The sequence below is a fragment of the Macrobrachium nipponense genome, chromosome 31 (assembly GCF_015104395.2).
Source record: "Macrobrachium nipponense isolate FS-2020 chromosome 31, ASM1510439v2, whole genome shotgun sequence".
Classification (NCBI taxonomy): Eukaryota; Metazoa; Arthropoda; class Malacostraca; order Decapoda; family Palaemonidae; genus Macrobrachium; species Macrobrachium nipponense.
Window position 1 is genome coordinate 31,395,045 of NC_061093.1, and position 10,000 is coordinate 31,405,044.

Sequence of the window (10,000 nt, forward strand, 5' to 3'; positions counted from 1 at the left end):
GCCTCTCCATTCCCGCTCAGGATAGAATGTGAAACCAATGTTAGTAAGAAGTGCACTGGATGCACAGTACTGCTCATGTATTGTTCATTTTCCATAAATTTGCCGGCCTTTGCCAGCACCAAATCAACGATCCAATAAACACCCTCCAACCGCCCCCCCCCCCCCCCATCTCCCTCCCTCCCCCCGAACTTCTTTTTTCTGCTTTTCTGGTTCGCCGTGGGATGGCCTGGTCCCGCAAAAACAAACTCGATTTTCTGGTTGACTCACTATTTTCTCCGTGTGACGTCACGTTTATGGTCGTCTCCCGGTCTTCCCGAGGATGTTTTGTACGTTGTTCGTCGACTGTGACATCCTTTTGGCCAAAGGGGGAACAGCTGTAGCCTGCAGGCTGCAGGTGTGTCTGTAAAGCGTCTTAAAAGGGTGAAACAGATAAACAATGGTTTATCTGTCTCTCGTGGGACCCAGGTAGTTAAACCCCTGGATTGATTTCTATCTCCCAAAGCACTGACTCATAATAAGCACACTCTTCATTATATATATATGCTGAATTTGATCTATAATTATCCCAAATACCACATCTGTATTCCTTGTAACGTATGACCCGGTGAAAGTGAAAATGTATTCATCATGATTTCACGGTGACCCCTAAAAAATTCACGACATGCAAGTGATGGGATGGTGGAGTGACTGAAGGGATTCACGACTTTCCGATTCCGCAGCTGATTAGAGCTCGCGGGTCCTCCAATCGCCGAATAGAAATGAATAAAACTACGACGGACGGCGAAATGAAATCGCGAAGAGAGAGAGAGAGAGAGAGAGAGAGAGAGAGAGAGAGAGAGAGAGAGGAAACTTGCGTTTTGAAGATCCAAACCGCAGATGAATCGAAAAATGGAAAGACGGAATGCCGTGATCGTTACTCCGATCACGCGATCTTTCCAACTGATTAAAAACCGAACGAAGAAGAAAAGCAGAAGAGAGAGAGAGAGAGAGAGAGAGAGAGAATCTTTACAACTTTCCGTTGCCTCTGATTTCTTCTTCCTTCGGGAAAATCTCATCATGACTCCTGGTTTTACAACCGAGTTTTTTTTTTTTTTAATTCCATTTTTTATAGATTTTTCTTTGTCGTCCCTTGTCTTTTTATGGCCGTGTGTTCCGCCTTTGATTAGGGTATTGGATTTTGTTTGCGTTATGGTTGACAATTTTTAGGGACCAATGAAGTGGTTATTCTCTGATAATACATTTTGTATATACATTTCTGATTATCCTTTTGTGGTTGTGTGTGTGTATCTATTTCTTATTCCATTTCCATTTATTGTATGTGTTATTTCTCTGGGGACTACTTTGCTGCTATATCTGAGAGTTTTTGTTTCTTGAAAACATATTCTTCCAGTTTAATGGGTCATTTGTATCCCTCTCCTTCCGAATAGCTGTCACCCGCCAATATTCTAACAGCTGAAAGTTTCTACTGTTCTCGAGTTATCTACAACTTTACAATTTCCCATTCTCACTCTAAAATCCTTTAATGTTGTCAACATTCCTCTGACCGGTCCGTGGATAATCCCTTGGATGTTCCCCCCCAGATGACGGTGTTATTCTCTCCCTTGTTCTCAGCCCCCTTCGTCTTACCATCGATAGTTCTCTTTTTCTTTCATGTTTTTTTTTTCTTTTTATAGATGGGTGAAAGGAGACCGGGGGCAGTTAGCTAGATAACCATGGTAGGGAATAGTTTAGAAAGTTAAGAATAAGTAAGAGTAATGTGAAGTGTGGTTATCCAGAATTTTATTAGGGTAAGGGTACAATTTTCTTACAGTGGCCTTAATATTGATATTATTGTTACAATAATGATGTTACATTATAATAACATGGTGAAATGTACAGGTTACACATTTTAAATTATATTTCCTTAATAGTAAAATTCTTTCATGTCTTCGCTTGGATCATCTTACGATCCTTCTTCGTTTTAAACTGCAGGTAAGGGTATTAACCCAATGCCCTGCCCTTCTTTCCCATCTGGGTGTAGGACTGATATTGATCGAGCTTTGGGGTTGGTATGGGTGTGTGACTAAGGTGTGTACGCTCGAAATAGGATGGAGGGGAGAAAACAGACCTCCTCGGCTGGTGGAAGGTTTATAGTATAGAAGGAGACGATGGAGAAAGATAACCACCTGGAGAGAAGGAGTGGTGTGAGTCGCAATGGGACACAGCAAGGCCCGAAGGCTGAATACTTTTCATCCACCTTTATTCAGGTGCTGGACCGGAGGGTCTCTCTCTCTCTCTCTCTCTCTCTCTCTTCTCTCATCTTTTTCTTCTTCTACACCCGAGCGAAGAGAAACCTCATCTTGACAGGAATGCGATCGTCCGGTGTCATGAAACCACCGCCAAGATCAAAGTGCCACAGCAAAAACAGAGTCAGATTTCAAAATGTTTTTCGAGTAAACGTCTAACCATAACCGCATACTGCGCAACTGAGGTGCAAAAAGAAATGAGAGAGAGAGAGAGAGAGAGAGAGAGAGAGAGAGAGAGAGAGAGAGAGAGAGTACTCGCTGAACATATGCTAAGTACCAGGCATTCCCAGCGTAGGATCAATTATTCACAGTACCTTTTTGCTGTTGTGTGTTTCCATATGAGCCAAAACCCAAACATTTTGCAGCTTGAAGCTTCGTTTTAATGTGAGGGATTATAGTATTACCGTGGTATTTATTATTCGGAGGAATAATGATAAAAGTAGTGGTAGTATTTGGAGTAGGTAAATGTAAGTAAATTGTGTACCAGCCATAGAGCATGAGTAAGTTGGTGAGCACAGAAATTTGTTTCCTATGTAGTTCCATATATAGTTAGGCATTGATATATATATATATATATATATATATATATATATATATATATATATATATATATATATATATATATATATATATATATATATATATATATATAGTATTTGCTCTGAATGTGTGCGGTACTTGTGTGTGTATGTAGTATGTATGTATGTATGTATATATATATATATATATATATATATATATATATATATATATATATATATATATATATACATACATACATACACACACAAGTACCGCACACATTCAGAGCAAATATTTCTGAATGGGCTTCAGGTAGCAAAGCTCCCTCGTTCCTTGACCTGTTATTCGCCGAACCAAGATAATGAATGGAAAATGAAAAGAAAGTCCCCGTGACGAATGATCTTGACCTCTGAGGGAAGACAGCTGACAGGCAACCAACCGCTGGGGCACCAACAATTTGCGTGCACCGTGTGGCCGTGACCCCGGTGACCTCGTTTGCCCTGCTATGAAATATTTCGACTCGTCCGTAAAATTAGGTCGCTCATTTTTATTCTGTCATGTACGAGCGGATCTCTTTATCCTTAATGTTAAGAAAGGAGATTGAATAAAGCATTGATAATGCGTTGTTCAGTTAATGTCTTGTTAACAATGCTCGCTTTGTGTTTTTAACTCTTTTTCGATTAACAATTTCAGTATTCTCTTTGCATTTCAAAGTTGTGTACACGTGGAGCTCAATACATTTCCTTGAGCAATGGTATTGGCAAATCAAGAACAGGGGGACATACATGCATCTAAACATGAAACAGTCTTGTTTACAAACTTGGCATACGAACGACCTCGCTTACGTTCAAAGTGTCTATCCCCCCCCTTCCCCCCCAAAAAAAAAAAATATGTTTCCTTTTAGGAAGTGACTGCACCAGTACATGTCTCTTTTCTTTAAAAGTTTGCGGGTATGAACGTCCAAGCGAGGTGTTTCGAACATTCTTGTAAGCGTATCCGAAGCAATGTTCCGAACATGATTCAAAGCACCGCTTCTGCGAGGCCTTAAGGGTCACGTACTACAATACTCTGGGAAGGCTATAGTCACTCCTTCCTCTGTAACGACAGAGAAGTGCATTACCATATTTTTTCCAGTTGTAAAAGGCGGCCGAACTTGTTGACCGTAGAATTAACTTTTACTGTTAACTTCTGGCAAAGTAATGCGCCTTCATGTTCAGCCGAAATGGCTGCGGCGGGAATAAAACAACTTAATCCTCATAAATATGTAGATTTTCCCCTCTCGTATCCAGTCTAGACAGACCTCCATTACGCCGGTGTTTTCTCAAACTACAACGTTTTTAGGCCTAAAAACATTTAACGTTTTATACTCTACTTTTGCTGGATTTTCGAGGATTCTTCTTATGATCTCGAAAACTTCCTGTTGTTGGTCTTTTGTCGTTGCCTATGGTTGTGGCAAACTACTTGATCGTTGACCACACTGAATGCTGATTCTCAACGGTAGACTTGTCTAGCCACTACGCTTAATGAATTATTAAAAAAATCAGTCGCCTTGAACTTCGGCATATTTTATAGATATCTTTAAGGGAGGTAGCAAAGCACGAAATGAAATTATTAGAAAAAGAATTCTCTTTGAAAAAGAACATATCAACGACAGGTGAAAGATCACTCCTATATAAAAGTGCCAGTCTAAAATCATAACTGTCAGTACAGACTAACTATTTAAACATCATAGCAATATTTAGACCATTCTAAAAGGAAATGCAGAAGAAATGTATCCGAAAAGGAGCAAAAAAAACGTATAATCTGAGTGTCCAAGATGTATATTATGCTGCGGTCATAGAGCGCTAATGACTGAAATCTCGTGTACCAAATTCACTCTAGTCACAACAGGCCCTTAGATTTACAGAGATCAAATGGAGTAGGGAATTTTTTTTTTACATCTGCCATGTATGTGTATAAGAAGTACAAAAGCGAATATATGAATTATATTATTTCCAAGGGTCTATAGTTGTTGCTGGTAGAAAGTCCTTTAATTACCGGTATGATATGATAGACTTTGACTTGATTTTGGTAATATATGATAGACTATGACTTGATTTTGGTAATGAGAACATCCCGTTAATAAAATCAAGTCAAAATTTGAGAGGGGTGATGACGAACGGCATCAAAGACACACATACACACACACACACACACACACACACACACACACACACACATATATATATATATATTATATATATATATATATAGATAGATATATATATATATATATATATATATCTATATATATATATATATATATTTATATATTTGATCACGAAATATATAAAACGTGATGCTATGTATAAATAATGGTAATGCCACGGCATTACCTTTATTATATGAATTTTTATCACATCACCGTGATTCATATATATGCGTTAAGCTACAAATATCCTTTCATATCCAATTCGCTCTACCTCGGAATTATTATATTTTCATATATGTTAACCGAAGGGGAATTTTTTAGTTGATAATAATTTCGTCCTCTCGTGGATTCGAATAGCGCACACAGAGGGTGAAATCAGGACTTCAGTGACGTTACTGAGTCATAACTCGAAGATGAGATATATCAATATAGTAGTCCACAGGAGAAAAGCTCTTGAAGATGCCTGGTGAAAGACGAAATTATCGAGCTACTAGATTCTTTTATTAACTTTTTTTTCTGTGCAATATATATATATATATATTATATATATATATATATATATATATTATATATATTATATTATATATATATATATATATATATATATATATTATATTATATAGATATATATATATATAATATATATATATATATATATATATATATAGGTATATACTCGTAAGAAGGTAGCAGTTATAAATTAGGCTGAAAAATAGACTGGTAGAATGATGTCACCCAGTAGAAAGGGGAAAAGGCAATTGATTAGTGGGTATGGAAACGTCAGTATGCTGACCGATGGGAAAGAACAAAGATCGTGGATAAAATACGTAAACGAGGCCATGGAATAGAGTGAAATCGGAGCAGAAAGTAGAGAACACTGAAGAGAACAGAGAATAATCGCCAGAATGACTTGCCCAAGAACATAAAACCTTGAAGTGATGACATTAATAAGAATAGAACTGGTAAGAAACCACAATGATGTAAAGACTGCCATCAAGAACTCTACATGGCAGCTGTGGATTCTGATCAAACGGTTCAGCCATAAGGTAACACCGGGGCCCAATGGCTGACATTTGATTTTCCTTCTGTTTCCTCAACGATGTCAAGCGTAATAATATTTATAATGAAAGGTGAACTAGTGACACAAAGCTGCGAGGCTCAGCCACTTTGTGAAGATAAAGGTTTGACATTTGGAACTTGTTATTATTAATGTAAAATGTTAGTACCACGTTGGACGAGTGGAATTCGCACTCGGTTACTAATTCGGTGGTCCGAAGTGCGATCCTCGGCTCGGCCAAGCGGAACCAGAGGAATTCATTTCTGGTGATAGAAATTAATTTCTCGATACAATGTGGTTCGGATCCCACAATAAGCTGTAGGTCCCGTTGCTAGGTAACCAATTGGTTCCTAGTCACGTAAAAACATCTAATCCTTCGGGCCAGTCCTAGGAGAGCTGTTAATCAGCTTAGTGATCTGGTAAAACTACGATATACTTAACTTAATATTAATGTTAAATGTGCACCGTTTCAAAATCAGGACGAATTCCATGTGCCAAAACATCCTCGCATTCAACGGCTTCATACAAATATAGGGAGTTCATTAACAGTGATGGGAGGTCCCGTGCATAACTGTACACCTGAGTCGATCTTGCGTCATGGATACAATGGCTTTTTTGTCAAACACAAATTCCTCTCCCTCTAGTCAGCTTTTTGTCGGTTTCTCGACTCTCTCCTTCCAAAATTTGGGAATTATAGAGACTTTTTTTTAACAACCATTCATCCTTCATTTTTTTATCATGTAACCCAACTGCCTCTAACATTCTTTTGACTAATACTAGCCTAAGTTTGACTTCCTTATTATAAACACGTGCACTTCTGAAGCTTTCATACTTCTTGCTTCCCACTGTTGAAACCATTTTTGTCTAATTAATATTCAACATCCATACCTCACCGTCATGATCTCTTTATACATTTGTATTCTAGCTTTATGAGACACCCTTCGTTTCTCTAACCTTTTGCAGAGATCTGGCCATCCATGTAATTGACTTTCATTTCCCTCTATGGATAATTAACACTTTCGATTCTTTCTCTGTCCCTGCTAATTATTATTCGTTTCTCCATCTTTCCAGCGTCCGCTTATATCCCTTTTCAATCCCAGTGCTTACATACACTTTCAGATTCATTCATTTGTTTCTGCCATTTCTACTTATCTTTATATATATATATATATATATTATATTATATATATTTATATATATATATATATATATATATATGTGTGTGTGTGTGTGTGTGTGTATATATATATATATACATATATATATATAGACATATGTATACATACATATATACATGTATAAATTATACCTCTTTTAGAAATGAATATCATTCATTTAGCAACTGAGAGAAGCAAAGCATTAAAAGTCAGAGTTAACATATAAACGTCTTTCAAGTCCTCTTTGCAACTATAGTCTTCCATCTTATCCTGGAGATGAAAAGAAAATGATAACTAGAATTTCATTAAGATATTGTTTTTCATTTTTCACAGATCAACTGATCCGTTTTTCTAAATGCATATCGTTTTGGATGCAACATTCAGAGTTCATCGATCAAATATATCTCAGGACTATCAAAAGAAAAGATAGTCCCAGGAAACCGAAGGCATAAATGTCAAAGCGAAGGTGTGACGGATGCAATATCCTTAAAAGGTGAAGGTGACAGCAGAAGGCTGTATAATTTTCTTCTCAAAACGTTTAATTTGTTTATTTTACAGTCAGGTATATAACCAGTAAGTGTACAACTACCGGATGAAAATAAATAATATTAGACACTGCCTTTGTAACATCAAAAGAGTCACTACGTCTCGTAAAACATAGAAATCTCTTCTTCTCTGTCCCAACTTCGAGGATTTGTGAGACAGAACAGTGGATGGGAATCAGATCGGTTTCTTGAAATCCGATCGTCCCCAACTGTGCCCATCCCGTGTTTCCTGTTTGCATACCATTTATGCCTTCCTACTCTGAATGTGAAGTATCGGTTCCTCTTCCTACTTCTCACAGTGAGATGGCACATTTTTCCTCAGTCGATATGGTTGGAAGCCTCGTTCAAGAATGCCAAGAAGAGAGAGAGGTCCGGCGGCCGCACTGACTATTCCGAGTTGGACATTTCAAGCATTTATGTCTGTTGGGCAATTCAAGCAATTGACATCAGGGATTCTTATAGGGTCATGACACCGGTACGATAAAGATTAAATATAGAATTTTTCCCCCACCCGCCACCCCGGGAGCGTTCACCTTTGTCATTCATGATGCAAAGATCTCCTAATCAAGCGCTTGCAGAATGTAAACTGTCTTTAGATAGGAATATAAATTATCTAGGCCTCGATATAAATAGAAATGATCCGCACACTCTTCGCAGTACTTCTACTACTAGACTTTCCGGGACAGCTGTGATGATGACTTGTGAAATTCCTGAATAGGAATTATTACAAAAGAAAGTTGACGGGTTTATTATTCATGTACAGCAGGTTGTATTTCCAACCGAATACATTATCCAAAACCGCATAAAAAATGTTTTTTAATAAATACCTATGTAGGAGGAAAGTCATAAAGATTAAAAGCTCCTGTCATTGACGTTTAAGTTTTCGTCTCAAGCCAAATTGATTGTCAAAACCAAATAATACAAAAAAGACATAACCCTGAATCTGAGAAACCGAAGAAAGAATTAGAATGATTGAGAAAATTGACTTCTCGTTGCAGAATAGATTTTGCCGGTAAAGTTACCCTCAAGAAAGAAAGAGAAAGCAATGAAAAATGATTTTACTATTACATATTATTTGGTTCCGGTTAAGTGTGGATACGAAGCTGTGTCAACTTTGATAAAAGTATTGCACATATTTTTGGACTTTATTCTCAAGTTGAAAGTTAGGAAAAACTGTATAATTAGTTAAAGAACATGATGATGAAGGGTTTCCCCTGAAAGAAGTAAAATTATATATATATATATATATATATGTATATATATATATATATATATATATATTTTATATATATATAATATATATATGTGTGTGTGTGTGTTGTGTGTTGGTGTGTGTGTGTGTGTGTATATATATATATATATATATATATATATATATATATATATATATATATATATATATATATAATAGATATATATATAGATATATATACACCACACACACACACACACACACATATTATAATCCTTAATATATATATTACATATATTATTATATGATTACTATTATATTTAATACTAGATTATATATATGTGTGTGTGTGTGTGTGTGTGTAATTTCAATTTTATATTTTTTATTTAACTGAAAATGTGAATTTTTGAAAGGTTTATCCAGAATCAGAAAATAAAAATAAATGGAATCCGAAATTCAAGTTTTCCACGGAAATTAGAAATGTCAACTGGAAAAAAATGAAAAACCATATATAACGTATTTATATCCCTGCAGTCTTGTATGGCACTAAGACCTGAATTTATCTACGGTGAGAATAGACTTATTTTCTCAGCAAGGTGCTTTCAAAACTGATTCCTATATACACATGAATAACCTACGATGGTAACAGGTATGGATGAGTCGCCTCTCAAACAAAAGAAGAGAAAGTGGACGGTGCCGTGTATGTGAAAACTGTCGGCAATCTAAATCACATTCGCTCCCGTTTGTGCGCGGAATTTGTCAGCTTAAATGAGGATTAGGTAGATATGATCAAATTTTCGGGTCTCTGCTTTGCATTCTTCTCTAGGGTTTTTAGTTTTCTGAAAGAGAAAACTATGGAGGTGGCTTTTTCTGTCCTTCCTCAGATCTAAAAAGCTACTGAGGCTACATGGCTGCAAGTTGGTATGATGATCACCCACCCTCCAATCATCAAACATACCAAATTTCAGCCCTCTACCCTGAATAGTTTTTATTATATTTAAGGTTAAATGTAGCCATGATCGTGCTTCTGGCAACGCAACAGCATGGGCCA

General features: G+C 36.7%; 1 protein-coding gene across 1 annotated transcript in view; it reads right to left on the reverse strand.

The window, feature by feature from the left end:
• The window catches only part of LOC135206740 (uncharacterized), a 107,432-nt gene that overhangs the window by 55,362 nt on the left and 42,070 nt on the right, over positions 1-10,000 (reverse strand). The gene's annotated exons all lie outside the window — the stretch shown is intronic.